Genomic DNA, 15,667 nt, shown 5'->3' with positions numbered 1-15,667 from the left:
TGAGCTCTATGCTCTATGCATAGATGCTGTAGGAAGGGTGACAGAGAATCATGGGACATTCTGTCACTAGTTATTCAGCTCCTGTGATGTGTTGTGCGCTGTCTTACTTTCCAGGCAAGCAAAGGTCCACAGGGCTATCCTAGCCATTGCTCTGATGCTCATGATATTCCAGGGAAGCATAGGAGCAGAAGATAAATATCACAGTGTGCTTACAACATCAGCTAATTCCTGGGACAGTGACAAGCGACAGCCTCCCAGGGATGAGAGTTGGCCCCTTGAGGCAGCCAGTACAAGTCAACTGATAAGAAGGTCACAAGTAGTGGTGGACATTAGGAAGGGACAGTTCAGGGAGAGAAAAGAACCAGTGGAACCAATGATGATGGTGACAAGTGGGAGGTGTGGTGATGATCGCATGCAGAGATTCTTTCATGTTCCCATGGGTCTAGTTGCTCCTGCACCAGCACATACTGAGCACGGAGCTCTGCTCCTAAGAAGTTCACAATCTCCTGGAGCCAGGTAAACATTCCTGATCCTGGCTCTGTTTTGCTTTTCTGTGGACACTGTGGCTATTTTCAGTCTTCACTGTAAGTCTTGTGTCTCCAGCTGCTGTGATCTTTCAGGTGTGTCCCCAATACTTCAATAACACTCTAAGAGAGTAGAACGCCAAACCCTCCCCAGCTAAACACCAGTCCCTATCAGAGTTCTCTGACCAAGATGCACGCTCCTAGCATCCTCTGCATAAGCCACTTCACCTTGGATTGCTATTTAGGCCAGAATCAGTTCAAAGAACATCGCTCAGCTGCGCTTTACCTGCCATGTAAGCTCAGGTGCCTCTGATTCTTCACCCTACTCTCCGGTGCTCCATGTGACAGACACAAGGCGTCGCACCCTTAGGAGTACCTGGATAGTGACCTCATTTCATCTGTGGGAGTTGACACGCACTGTTCCCTTTTGTACGCCCACTCAGGACTAAACTTGTCAGTAGTTCTAGGACACTTAACATCACCTAGCGAAGCTTGCTGGTGAGGTCTGGAAATTCCTCCTGGTTCATTGAAAGGGTCAGATCCCCTGTCACACGGGCCCTTTGGTTGCCAAGTGCTCCCACATCCAGCACCTTACCTGGCCCTGCTACCTCCTTGGAGGTAGATACCCTCACTTCCATTGTGTAGGGAGGACCACTGTCTTTCCAGGCAGCCTGGGCTGGAGTGGGAGTGGGGAGGGTATCTGGAATTCATGAAATGTTCAAGTACCAAGTCTGGTCTGGGAAGGCATCACAGGATTTCATCCAAAGATTTTCTAAAACAGCTCTCACCAAGCTCCTTTCACAGAAACTTATTAATCATCCAAGATCTCCACCCGGTAGAGTCAAGACTTCAAACAAAGACTTGAGCCTTTGGTCTACCAAGCTTTCCACTACAGGATGTCACTTCTGTCATTCTGTAATAGCCCCTCCATGGGTATTTTATATGTGTGGGTGAGAGGGTGGTAGATGTTGGATGGATGTCACAAGTCCTTTCTTTGGTCTAAGCTGTCAGAGGCAATTTTGCTGATGTTAAAAAGCCCTCAGGCTATGTTAGTGCTACAGGTTAAATCCTGACCAAAAGCATAAGTTTTCATAAAGATTCTAGGAAAACATTCCTTTGCCCCAGGTTTTGCAATTAAGGAAATATATAGATCAAATGATGTAAGATACTTTCCAAGAAGGAAACAAAGAAATTAACACAAGGCAGTTCTTTCCAAGTCCTTTCTATCACCCTATTAGTTTTTACTCATATCTTAAGACTCACCTCAGCCACGACCTCATATCTGTGATTTTCCCTGGTGTGGCCCAGATGGCCCCTTCTGCATGATCTCAAGGCCTCTAGCACTAATCACCCAGCACTTTAAAAGTCTGTTTACATGTTGGTCTCTTCCACTGGACTAGAAGCTACTGTGGGACAGAATGAATGGGAATCTCTCTCAGCTCAATGCCGAGCAGAGATTCGGTAGAGAATGAAATAATAAGCAACGGATTCTTAAATAAAGCAACATTTCTCAGAGTAAGTCTGGTGCTGGGCTGGGAGGTGTCAAGAAAAGAGGACATCTGAACTTTCTGAAGTTGGAGGAGTTTGGATAAAGCAACAACTGTGTAGGTCCCTTTCTTGGGCATTTCACCATTTTTCTGCCAATGTGCTTGGGAATGTTCACAAGGAGTAAAGCCAGTGGCATCCCCCACTGGACCGCTAGTCTCTTTTTGTTCTAAGGAAGTCTGGTTGAAAAACCTTTGGGAAGTGCTGCAGTAGATCAGTCTGAGCAGAACTCAGGACTCCCGAGTCCTGCACTGCACATGATTTCTTAGCGGCAGCAGCACCCGGCACCCAACATGCAGCAGCAGCCTGCAGTTCTCACTCCTGACCCCACTGCCAAGGATATGGGTAGGCGCTTCAGTGCTGAGTGACATTGCTCGGTACAGGAAGGGCAGCAGGCTTCGGGATGGGGTGCTGACCATCATGGGGGCTTTTCAGGTGGAATTGGACTCATGCAGCACAGAGAATCAGGTCCAAGTGAACTGGCCTCCAGGGTACCAAGTGTCACTCAGAGTAGTAGCATGTCAGTGATGCATCTTTGAGCAGATTGCTTAGCTTCACTGAGTTTTAGTTCTTACAGAAATCAATCAATTGAGGCAATGCAGAGTAAGATATTGGCCACAGGTCCTAGCAAACACAGTATGTAGGGACAGGAAATAGCTTTCCTTGTCCTGGGCTGTAGTCTCCTAGAAAACCCATTTTCTCCTTTCTTTTTCAGGATGCAAGCCCAGGTACAGATAGCTCCATTTTACAGACAAGGCAGCCGAGATGCTATAGGCTCATTTTGGCCAAGTCAAGTAAGCCTGCAAAGAGAGGCTGAAATGAAAGGACCCAGGCTACCCAGGAAGACAAGCCACATGTGAGCCTAAATCCTGCCTGACCCCACTTCTCCCTGTGACTGTCCTCCCTGCTGCTCACCCCCTCCAGGGCTGAGGCCCTCTCTAGGCTCAAGGAAGATCCAGATCGTGCGGGGGTGAAGGGCCCAGCAGTGGTGGGGAACAGCAGGTCCCTGGGTGCTGAGTTCCCTTCCTCTCGCCACTTCCAGCTGCATGAAGAGCAGGGAAGTTATATCTCCTGCAAGGAGGAAGGATCCAGACAGCATGGCATATGCTTCTAAACAGTGTGGATCTTGCAGCGAGGCCCCCTTCCCTTTGTTAGGACCTTGTCTCCCCCTCAGCCCCAAAACTCAAGTGTCTCTTGGGGAGTAGACAGTCCATGTGCCTGCGTTAGACTGAAACATGTTTCAGTGCAAGACCATAAGCCCTTGGCACAAAAGGTAGTGGATTCTGTTAGCACAGGAGGCAATCTGAGAGGCCTGATCCCATTAGAAGCCCAAAGGCCACCTCAGGCTCCTCCTACCTGAAGCCAGGAGCTGTCCTCAATGCCTCCGCACTTCTGCCCAGGACAGCAGGACCTGCCCTCCTCACCTTCTGTAGAAGGCAGCTCACCGCCTGCTATGAAGTCTCCTGGATTACAACACAAAGTTCAAGTCCTGGGAAAAGCCTCCCTGCTTCAGCCTGTCCCCTTCCAGGACTACTCAGTTCGGCCACTCCAGGCTTCTTCCATGGGAGAATCTTCCAGCCAAAAGAGAGCTTGTGTGGGGCTTCTGTCCGCCCTGTTGACATATCGTCTTCCCTTCCCTATCTCCCCCAACTTGGTCTGTGCCCCCTCCCGTCCTCTGAGGTCCCCCAGCATTTGCTTCCATCCTATTCAGGGCCATCTCCCCAAAGCACAGAGAAACCTCAGTTCCTTCCACCCACTCTCCTTGGCCTCTATCAATGCAACCTGCAGCCACCCTAGGGTGTGAGACAAACACCTCCTGCCTTCCCGAGGAGACAGAATGCTAAACACACACTCCTCTTCACAGTGACAGCACCACAAAGCTTCTGGACTGTGCCCCCAAGGATCTGGGCTCAGCCTCAGACTCACTGACTCCAGAATCCTCCTCTCTCCTTTCCCTCCACAGCTTCCTTCTCCTCCTTAGCGCAGTGTCCTTGTCCCCCAGGCAGCTGGAATGTGGAGCAACCTCTTTCACTCCTGCTCTCCTTGCCAGCCAGAGAAAGTCCTTCCACAGAACAGAGGGGATCTTTGGTGCATCCCAGTGGTAGGGAGGGGAGCAACAGCATTCCCCTCCCCCACAGTGCATCCTCACTGCTTCCTCTTGAGTTCTGTCAGGGTCAGGGTTGTTCCAGCTCCTTGACATGAATTGTTAGCACTGTTTTTCTCTCCGTGGCCACATGAGGTACAGCTGCTATTTATGTGTCTGGAAACCAGACCCTTATGTGAATGGACTTGGCCATAATCCCACTGTGAGGGAAAATCCTTGTCTGATTTAGACACTGAACTCAGGATCACTCCTCTGAGACAAAATTTCCAGAAGCTTCTGAAAGCCCAGTGGCTCCTGACTCTCACTAGATGGTATTTCAAAAGCCTCCAGCTTCCTTTCGTCCTCCCAGGAAGCCCCCATTTTAATTCAGTGCCTGCCTAGACCATACCCACTCCTCGGCACTGCTGTAATGGGGGTGTCCCCCAGTCGTGCCTGGCCTAGGCTCAGAATCTTATCTGGATGCCAGGTAGGAACCACTTGACCAGAGACATGGGCTCATTCACTCCAGACTCAATGAAGAAGCCAGAGGTGTGTGCTAGAAGACCAAGGTCGCCCTCAGGAAAGAAACTAGATGGTCACTGTGGGCAACAGTCCTTCAGGAGATGCTGGGCCCTCAGTTCGGCCTATGAGAGTCAAGGATGAGAAGAATACAAGCTTACAGAAGCTTCTAGAACTATCTCATTTCAGAAAGTGCCACCCTGGTAGCTCTTTCTTTCTTCTGACTTAGCCACTCCTCCCAACGAAAGCAAAAATATTTCCTTTGAGATTAATCTCAGTGAAGTGGGGGCACAAGAGAAAAGAGCCACTTAAACTTATCTGGGATTCCTGTAGGGAGCAGCTCCTGGCCTCTTGAAATTTGGATTCAAGCTGCTATCATTTCCATATGTTCGTGTTGGAACACAGAAAGGTGGACATGATTGAAATTTGCATTTAAATGGAAATGGTTAAAGGTAAAGGCCCAATGTTTAGAGAAATGAGAGTATCCATTTTTCTAAGAGGGAGGCCTAGTGTTATCGTATACCATTAAGGTGTCACGGAGCCGAAATATGTTTAGAAATATTAGACGCTGCTCCTGCATGCAGAGTGGCGACTAGCATTTGGAAATGACTCGGCACTGTAGATGAATCTAAGCGAACCCTGCATCAAGCACAATTGCTTATAATGTCGCCTGCCACCATCCCATAATTCTAGGCCTGCTCACCAGGCAGTAGATGTTGTATTAGACAGCTTTCTGCTACTTTTCAATTGCAATAGATGCCAGAACTAGTTCATCAGCTTCCCAACACACACCATCTTCCATAGGATACAGAAATACAAACCTTGAAGTGTGTGGCTGATGCTGTACCAAAAAATCTCACACGGACTAAATCCATACTCCGCACAGTTGATGGCTGAACATACCAAGCCAAAAAGAGGTAGATATTAAGAGTGTAGTGAGTGCCGCTTGCCTTGATCAGTCTGCATAGGCACACTCACTGTGGTGGGGTAAGAACTCCTCACCCCCCAATACCATAGCAGATAGCTGAACTTCACTCGTTTCTCAAACTCCCTTTCGCCATGGCCCCTGGACCCTTTACCTCCTCACTCCAAGACTCTATCTGAAAAGTACTCACTGCTAAAGCAGCAGAGAGCCAATTCCAAGTTCTCTACCTGCAAATAAACGCTTTAGCTAGAAATGACTCAGAAGTCGCACCAGCATGGCTCCCCAAATGCACTACTCTTTGCTCAAAGGGTGGACACCTGGAAATATTTGGAGAGTGGCCCTTACCACTGCATATCACCTCCCTGTGGGAGCTGTCAGTGAACGAGGGACTGGGGAGTGGACGTGGAGGAGACAGAGGTAAGGAGGTGCCCCATGCCAGACAGAAGCAAAAGCCAGGGTTACCGAAAGGAAAGTCATCCCTGGGGACTATCTTGTTTCTTTTGGGCTGTTATGACAGTATGCCATGGAGTTTGTAAACACCATAAATGTGTCCTTACAGCTCTGAAGCCTAGGAAGTCCCGGATGCAAGTGTTGTGTAATGCAGGCCTGGGGACAGCCCACTTCCTGATTCATAGATGATCTCTTTTTGCTGCATCCTTACATAATGGGAGGGACAAACAAACCCCTTCCGGTTTCTTTTATAAGGTCACTGATGTCACTCATGCAAGTTCTACTCTTGTGATGTAATCACCTCTTAAAGGTCCCACCTTCTTATGGCATCGCCTTGTGGGTAATTTCAACAAATTCATGCATTGAATCTGCCATTTCAGCATGTGGATTTGGGAGAGAATACAAGCATTCCATTTAGGGCAAGAAGAAAAGGCTGAGCAGGAGAAACCAAACAGAATCGGCAAAGAACTGAAATACAAACAGCCCAAGTCAATGTGGAAGGACACAAGCTTAGAGGCTGGAAATGCATTCTAGAACTGGGACAACCCGTGGCACGAGGGAAGACCATACCTGGTGATGGGACAGGTGCCTAAGGTTTCCACATTACCAAGCATCTGATCCTCAATCCCTGCTGAGTCACAGATGGTCCCCAAAGGAGCTAAGGTGACCCCAGCGAGGTCTAGAAGATCACACAGTCAGAATGGTGGCTGTAATTTTAAGAGAGCGTTTGTCGGTTCAAAAAACATAATGTAAAATAAATAAAACATGACAGAGGTCACACAGAGAGGTCATATATCCTGGGTACTTGATCTGTCTTCTGGAATCACCCTACTCTTTGTAAAGTGAATATTTATTAGGTCATTCATGCCCCAAGTATTTTTCATCTGTCTCTTCTCAGACCGTAGAACAGTGGCTGAGGAGTGCCAGGTGTTTAATAAATATGCACTGGAGGATTAGATGACCAATTCTCTTCCATGAGAAAGGCTGTACTGAAAGAAAGCTTGGGGACCTGATGGGAGTTGTTACCCTTGCCCATCTGGATGAAAGTGTCCACTATGCTGCTTTCGTAATGCAGAGCATCTGCATGTTTCTTCTTTTATCATGCTCCATGTCTACACTGGGGGAGAGAAATGAAGCGGGTTTCAGAATCTTTTCCATCTCTCCAGGCACCTATGCCTAGACCCATGTCACACTAGACCACATTATTGGGCTGGATGTTGACCTAAGACAAAAGGATGGCCACAGTTATGCTAGGTACTCTTGAAAGTGCATGGCCCATAGTACTGTGTTTCATGTTCAAAGTAGCCAGACAAGGTGAGGATGAGCTACAGATGCATTATACAGGTGAAGAAACTGAGGTCTCCTGTACTTACTTTTCTCACCCAAGGTGACAGAGCCAGCAAGTGGAAATGCAGGGGTGTAAGACCAAGAGCCCGGCTCCAGTGCCTGCAAGTGTAAGAAAACACCATGGATGTGTCAAGAAGGAGCCGTTACTTGTTCAGAGTGAGAAACGATATGTTGAAAAGCTGTGAGTGGAAATGTTATCAAACCTGGACCTTGACGGATCAGTATTGTGGATCAAAGGAAAAGTGCAGCCCAGGGATATGGTACCTAGAGGACCTGGGAACCCATAGCCTTTTATACCAGACTATGAGTCATCTAGGACAAAAATCATGTCTGTTCATCGGTGTCCATTTCCAGTATAGACCATGTAATGAGTTAGAATGCAATCATTTTTATTACATATAAAATACTATCAGTTGTAAGACAACACAATGCCTTCTGAGCCACTAAGAAAAAATAAAAAGCATCAAGCAGATAAACCTTTGACAGGGGCTTTCTGATTATTTAGCATTTTATTTTCCATCAAGAGGAAGAAATCCTTTATACTGAAGTAGACATAGACTTTCATCATATATCATCCTTGTACTCAGAAGAAAAGTCTGGTCTAAACTTGGTCACAGATCATGACTTCCTAGCTGCAGTCTGTTCTTCCCATACAGTGCTGAGTTCCCTGTCATCCCCATTGGGTTAGTGCAGCATCTCTGACACGGATCCAGAAAAGAACCAGGTTATTAGACCATGAAGTTAGAGTTGCAATTATTGTGGTCCCCTGTCTGGAAACATTGTTATAAGAAGCTGGGTCCCTGTTTTCATGACCGAGTGGGCCCTAGGGGTTTCCAAAGCTACTGTGCCACCATCTTCTGGGCCACGTCACCCCTGCAGCTCTGCAAATGGCCATGCCGGTGCCCACTGTGACATGACTGTCCCTTGGCACAGAGTGACTCAGTTGTGCCTTCTCAGCACAACTTCCATGGGAAGCTGGATCCCAGTTTCAGAAACACTAAACTGTCCTTCTTCTTCCTCTTCTCCTTCTCCTCCTCTTCCTCTTCCTCTTTCTCCTTCTTCATTTTCTTTTTGCAAAACATTTTACTATAGAATCACTTAAGAATGTAAAATATAAAATTAAGTGTGAACTAAAATGAAATGAAATCACAAATTACATCAGTCAACATGACAAAATCAATAAACTTTGCATTCATGATAACATTTTGCTAAAACCAAACTACTGCTTCCGGCATGAAGGCTACTGTCTGGCATTGTACCAGCCTTGCCAGACATCCTTGGCCTTAGCTGGCTGTACAGCAGTGACTGGAGATTAGGTCACTCTGTGTTCTTACAGTGTGCTTCCCAAAGCACTTGAAAGATGGAAACACGGGCTGATGAATCTCTGCTGTGCCTGGGTAAATAAGAGTTTGAAAGACCATCACCATCAGTTAAAAAAAAAAAAATGAGAGCCTTATCCCACAGATTGGGGAGTTCTGAATTTTTTGGAATGAGAGTACTTGGATTATTCTCTGTAGGTTCTGATCTTGATTTTTAAATCAAGAAAATGAAATCCTTAAGCCTGAAGAATTTCACTGCCTAGAATAACCAGGGATTTTCCCAGGAGATGAGACAGTGTTGAACTTGGCAGACACTGTGGCTCCCTCCCGAGGTGAAAGGAACAGGAGGGGCTCCTGGGATGATGGCCCTGCTGTTGCCCTCGGAGGCAGGCCCAGGAGGAACTCTCCTTCCAGGTGCCTCCTGGCCCATTGGTTCTGCATTCTATCAGCCATGCTAGATGTCACTTCTGTTTCCAGACCAAATGGAGGCCAGGAAGACACGAGGACTCCAGGGAGAATCCCAGGAGCTGTTGAAAAGTCCTCGGGATTGTTCAAGGCTGTTTCCAATGTGGTGAAATTCATGTTTAAGGATGCAGCAGCATGCCCTTATTTGACAAATCCTGATGCCAAGAATGACCAGAGGAGTCAAAGACAGAGGAGTTGCACAAAGCAAAGGATGTAAAAAAGCTCCTGGATGACTGGGTTTGAGAAGATGTAGGATGATGTACAGTGAGTGGTAGGATTAGACAATACTTATCAGGCCCTAGCTATGGATCATACATTCACTTACTCCCCCATCGCATCCTAGGAAATACAGACCATTACTGTTCTATTTCACAGGCATGGGAACCAAGCCTCAAAGAGGTCAGGAAGGTCACTCCTGCCCCTGACAGATGCAGAAGACTTGCTGTGAGCTCAGACCATCCAGCTGCAGATACCCAGACCTTTACTTCTTTGCACATCTCCCACTGCAACCCACATGCATTGGCATTCACTGCATCCACTGGTCACCAGCTCTGGGCCCCCTCTGGCAAGCTAGCTGACTTACTGGGGCTCAGCTTCTTCATTTGCAAGGTAGGAATAATGCCTTCCCGGTTCCACTGATGGGAAGCCCTACAAACAAGAGATCTGTGTGGGACAGTGTGGCTCAGAGAAGTGCTCGGCAGATGTTAGCTCAATAAGACAACTCACAGTGTTAATTATGACTAGCCCAGCCCTCCCTTGAATGACTGTTCCTAGCTGCACATGGTCCACAGCTTCCCTCTCCCCAGACACCACCTAAGTACCTCAAAAGACTTGGATGTGGCTTCTTGGAATCGAGGCAAAGAGTCAAAGCACTCTCATTTGGACCCTGTGTTCCCTGATTCTCTTAGCTATAGATCTTACTACTTCATGATGCTAAACCTTCATCCTAACCAGCATTTGAGAACAACCGGCAAATCTGGCCAGTCTGCTTTTATATAATCTGTGCATTAAAAGTTGTTTCCACGTGTTTTAACAAGAATATTAAATATTCATTTTGTGCCACAGTGGCAGGTTTGAGCAGGCACAACACATGTGACCACATGGCCACAAAACCTGCAGTATCAGAGCTGAGTCCCTCAGGGAGGAAACGGAGTGACCTCAGTCCTGGTCCTCTGTAGCAGCTTTAGCATTAGAACCTACACCAGCTCCCTTGGGTTCCCCTTGCCCCTGACCCTCAATGATAGCACCACCCTGGAGACATACACAGTGCCCATTTACTGTCACTTGAAATCCGTGTTTTATACTTGTATTAGTTTTGCCTTGAAAATTAGGTTATATCCCCTCATTTTTCATTGGACTTGTTGATTGATTTATGTATTTCTTAATGCCTTATTTAATGTATCATTCATCACAAAGCCCTGGGTCCAATCCATTGGGTTCCACAAAATTTTTCTCCATAAAAACTACCTGCCTGGGGAACATTCTTAAAACTTGACTACTGATTTCTGTCTTTTCACCACCTTTGTGGAAATAAGCCCAACCCTGAACTCGGAGTTCCAAAAGGATATTGATAAGGAGATCAGACATCGACAGTTCCTAACTCTTTTCCCTGGCTTTCTCCTCCCCACTTAACTCTGATTTTCTAAGTATAAGAGATAGGGCTGCACATATGCAAATAGGGCTCCTTAAAGAAAAAGGCTGCAAGGAAGAATTCACCACAGTAATATATCCATTGCCCTCCCTACCTTTGTCAGCTTCACATCTCTTTCAAAATATTGCTCATGTCATTTCTCCCCCACATGAAAAGTAGCCTATATCACATGTTGAACATGCCCATTAAAGATTTTTTTAACATCCACCTACTGAAATGGTGCTTTTTAAAAAAAAAAAAAAAACTTGGAAAGACTTCAATGTGTTGCACTGCCGGGGACCAAAAATAAGATTTTAATTGAAATACAGATAAGATAGAAGCCTTTAATTTACCTTCTCCCTAAGCAACAGGACTTTCCTGGCTGCATCTGATAGATGACTTTTCCCCCTTCTTTCTTTTTCAGCTTAGGCTAGAACAAAATTATCTTATCTTCAGATGAAATATTTTAGGGATTTGGGGATTTTGTGTGCCTCAGGACAAAGGACAGTGTTTGTGAAAAGATCACTGTCCTTTTTCCGAGGCAAATTCCACCCTTATTGAAATTCTGATGTTAGAGAAAGTCTACCACCTCATTACCATCCGGATACCACACATTTCTTCTCCTCTTCAAGATGGCACGGGCATATTAGGAGCAAGAGAGAGGAAGAACACAAGGAGATTTCTGTTGCGGTCATGTCAGAGGAGGCATTTTTCTCCACCAACAAAAGAGTTTGTATAAAATGTGCTGCTATAAAAGTGAATGATGTTATTCTTACTGGGGGCTCCAAGGAACAATGCATTCTGGACCACGAAATCATTGTCATCACTTTCAGAGTAAATAACACAGATTCTTCTTCACAGACCCCCCTACACACATACACCCAAGCACCCCCTGGGCTCTCCCTCCTCCAGCCAGCCCAGGGCCACCAACCTCAGGCCTGACAGTACAACAGAGAAACAAGGAAGGACGCATAAACCACATGACACAGACTTCCAAGGCCACAGATAATTGAATTACCTGGTTGTCTGCAGTGATGAATACGAGTCGTAGAAACAGGATGAATGGTCTGTTTTTACTGCCTTTCTGGCTGCAGTTACAGCTTTTTGTCTCCGCACAGGCACCAAATGCCTACAACTTCACTGTAAGGCCATTTCCGGCCTGTAATGATCTCTCAGACCCTACTTGAGAAGTAGCTTGCAGGTCACCCTTGCATTTCATAAACAGGAGACTAGAGCTCATCGCTTCCATGTGAGAGCTAGTTGTACAAATGTGCCACTGCGTGATTGCGTGAGTTATGCAAACTTCATGAGTTCTAGAGGTTGAAAGCAAATGATACTTGTTAATAATCTGTGTACTTGCTTTTCTCTTTTCATCCTTGCTGGTCAGGCAAATCTCACCTACTTTTATTTGCGATTTCAACTTTCACATCTCCAGCTACTCTGTGGGCCTCATGCAAAGACTGGAGTATCAAGAACACAGCTGTTGCTGAATTCAGTGAGCGCTGGGTGAACTGGGCGAAATCGTAGTATACTGGGAAAGGCAGAGAGCAATTGGATTTGAGTTCTAGCTTTTGGGAAGAGGCTTAAAGTTCCAAATCAGCAGGAGGAAAGCTCACCCAAGGGGCTTCAGTGGGTCAAATTGATTTAAAGCTTCTCAGTGACCTGCTATAGACCCGGGTGCAGGTGACCACCTAACCTGAATTCTTTCTTTTCCTATTTCCAGTTGCTCCTTCCTTTGTGTGCCAGTTTGTCCTCCCTCCTGGGAGAACTGGGAGGCCAGTATATCTTTTATCTGTAAGCTCAGAGACAGTGGGGACTCAATGTGTTTGTTCATGACTGATGCCTTTATAAAAGACATATTTATGGCAAAAGCACCCCTTCCCATCCCCACGCCAGAGAAGACACAAGCTCTATGGCTGAATCTTTCGTTAAGCATGTTCCTGAAAATCACTTGCTTGGCAAAATGATACCATCAATACCATCGGGCGGTGATGGCCAGTGTATGGCATGCATGCTGTATGAGTCTACCGGTAACATCGAAAGCTCTAAAATGCTCTTCATCACTGCCTTAGGGAAAGCCAGATGTGGTGGTGTAGACATATAATCCCAGCAAAGGGGATTTGCTGGGAGGCTGGGGCAGGAAATCACAAGTTCAAATTCAATTTGAACAACTTAGCAAAGACCTAACAGGAATGATGGAGGAACTTAGGTATAACATTTAAAAAACATCATTATTGGCATTTAAAAATAAGGATGACCTAATAGAAAAGGAAGCACAGTGTTCACACAAGTTAAGTAGTTAAGAAACTTATACTACATGAAACATGGCCCTGTGCCTAGAAAATGTCTCATCTCATCGCTTGCAGTGGAGAGGACAGGGAGGAGCTGAAGCTTGTGTGTTACCCTCTGTAGAAAGAGGACAGTGACTGGTAACCAGAGGAGACAATGAACATCCCTGGTGGCCCTGGGTGCAGTTTGACATTTTCACTTAGAATCTCTTATGGAGGAAATTGCATGTAAACAAATGCAAAATTTGTGGAATACCCAAATTGTCCCTTAATATGTCAACCACCTGGAGATAATGTGCATTTACCAAACAAAGTGTGTAGCAGAAATAGCTATGCTTTCACTTACTGAAGGGGTTCTCCCAGGGAAAAACAGTCTGCTTCCAGGTTCCTCAGAGGGAGGCATCATGATGACATGCTAGAGGGGCAGCACACGCCCATCCTGACCTGCAACCCAACACAAGGACACCGAGGGCCACCTGACCATGAGTTTCCATGAGAGACAAAGGGTATTATGTCACCGGAGAAGGTCAAGGAGGTGATCAGCTTTGAGACATCCATACTGTGGTCTCTTCATACACAGGGCTAAGTTCAGGAACTGGTCCAAGATCCCTGGACCTGCAGACTGTACCAGAGCCTACAACAGATTCTTTTTTCCCTTTATACAGAAACCTATAAAAAAGAGATTAATGATATCGAACAGCAAAGTAACTATAGCCATCTACTATAAAGTTATTTGAATGTGGTCATTGTTTCTTAAATGAGTCCAGACAAACATTAGTATTTTCAGACCACAGTTGTCTGTGGGTAAATGGAACCAAAGAAAGTGAAAATGTTGATGGAGGGGAACAGTTGTAGAAGGGGATTCTCAATTGGTCTCTGAAAGTCTTTCTAAATATAAAATTTAAATCCTTGACTTTATATGTTATGTAGGCAGATGCTGAGAATCAGAAGAAAACTCAAATATTCAGTCAATCAAATGTTTATGGCACCCCCAAATGCTAAATTTCTGCTGTGCATGTGTGTGTGTATGTGTGCGTGAATGTCTGGTGGGGGATGGGTCTATCTAAGCAGGTGAGCTTTTACAAAGTTAATCGTCCATACTGAGTGGATGAATGTTTGATAAGGCAAGAGAGAAAAGAAATCCTATGCCTCACTGAATGAACATAACTGAAGTTCATTCTTACTTAAGGAGTGGAAGGGTGGCTTTCAGAATCACCATGCTTTCCTTCACCAGGCCAGAGAAGGAAGAGCAGGAAGGCCTACAGGGGAAGACACATAGCACCACATGGCTCCAAACAGAGGGTGTACCCCAGTTGCATGTGCAAAGGACAGAGAAGAGATCGGGCCATCTTCCCATCTCCTAAAGCCTCCGTCTCTGCAGACTTCTCACTGTCCAGATCTGTCCAGCAATCTTAATGTGGTAAAGCAAAGTCAACCCATTCCAGAGCGGGGAGAAAGAAGGTCAGCCCTCATGATGTACCCACTGTATGCTTGACTGTAATTCCTTTACATTTGCACATGTCTCCCCATTTAATATCATCCTCATGCTGCCATGTGGCTATGGCTCTTCTTGCCTACAGATGGGGAACCTGGAACCAGAGAGAAGCAGCACACTGGGCAAGATCTCATAGTCAGTACAGGTCAGGGAGTGGGTCGGGCCAAACAGAAGATGCCTTCGCTTCTTTCTTATCCTGTGACCCTTTGCGAGCCCTCAGCTGATGAGTCTGGGTGGTGTGGCCTTACCTCATCAAGGTCTCCCTTCCCTGGATTTCACTCTACAGTTGGAGAGGGATGGCAGCAGGCAGGGAGCTGGCCCTCAGAGTGGTTACTAAATGGGTACCCATTAAGCACCAGCTTGTTGTCACACACAACGCACAGGCGCGGTGCCCTCCTTGGTGTTTGACCCTGATCAACCACCGGAGTTGAAGAAGCCAGCCAATGTCAAGCTCTGGGCTCCAGTCCCTCCAACTGAACACTGAAAATCTGTACAAAATCTCCGGTATGAGCTAAGAGCGCATGGATAGAAAGTGTGCAAGTGAATGTGTCTCGAAGACCTTAGGTGCTATATGATTATCAGCATTTGTTTTGCAGGATAAATGCAGAGAAATGTCAGATTCTAGTTGTTTATCAGGAAAATACAAAAGTTAGATCCTGAAAAAAGAGAGGAAAAAAAAGTGTATTTTTCTCCTGTTGTTTCAGTGACAGCCACTAAGGTTTTTAATTTTAGCAGACTGGTCCTAACAACTCACTTTTCTGAGGTCCAGGGATACTGACAAGCCTACTCCTTTCTTCATGATTAAAAGCACAAAAAGAGGGAAGATACCTCAGAAGGGGAATAACTGGATCAAATGGGACCTCTAATCCTAGTTTTTTGAATAATCACCACACTGATTTCCATAGTGGTTGCATCAGTCCACACACCCACCAACAGTGGAGAAGGGCTCCTTTTTTCCCACAGCCCAGCCAGCATTTGTTATTGGCTGATTTCTTGATAACAGTCATTTTTTCTGGAGTGAGGTGGAATCAGAGCATTTCTTTAATTTGCATCTCTGAAATGAGCAATAATGTGAAT

Source organism: Chinchilla lanigera, unplaced genomic scaffold (assembly GCF_000276665.1).
Source record: "Chinchilla lanigera isolate Chin_1 unplaced genomic scaffold, ChiLan1.0 scaffold00037, whole genome shotgun sequence".
Classification (NCBI taxonomy): domain Eukaryota; kingdom Metazoa; phylum Chordata; class Mammalia; order Rodentia; family Chinchillidae; genus Chinchilla; species Chinchilla lanigera.
The sequence above is the reverse complement of the archived record's forward strand: the minus strand, read 5'-3'. Positions refer to the sequence as shown.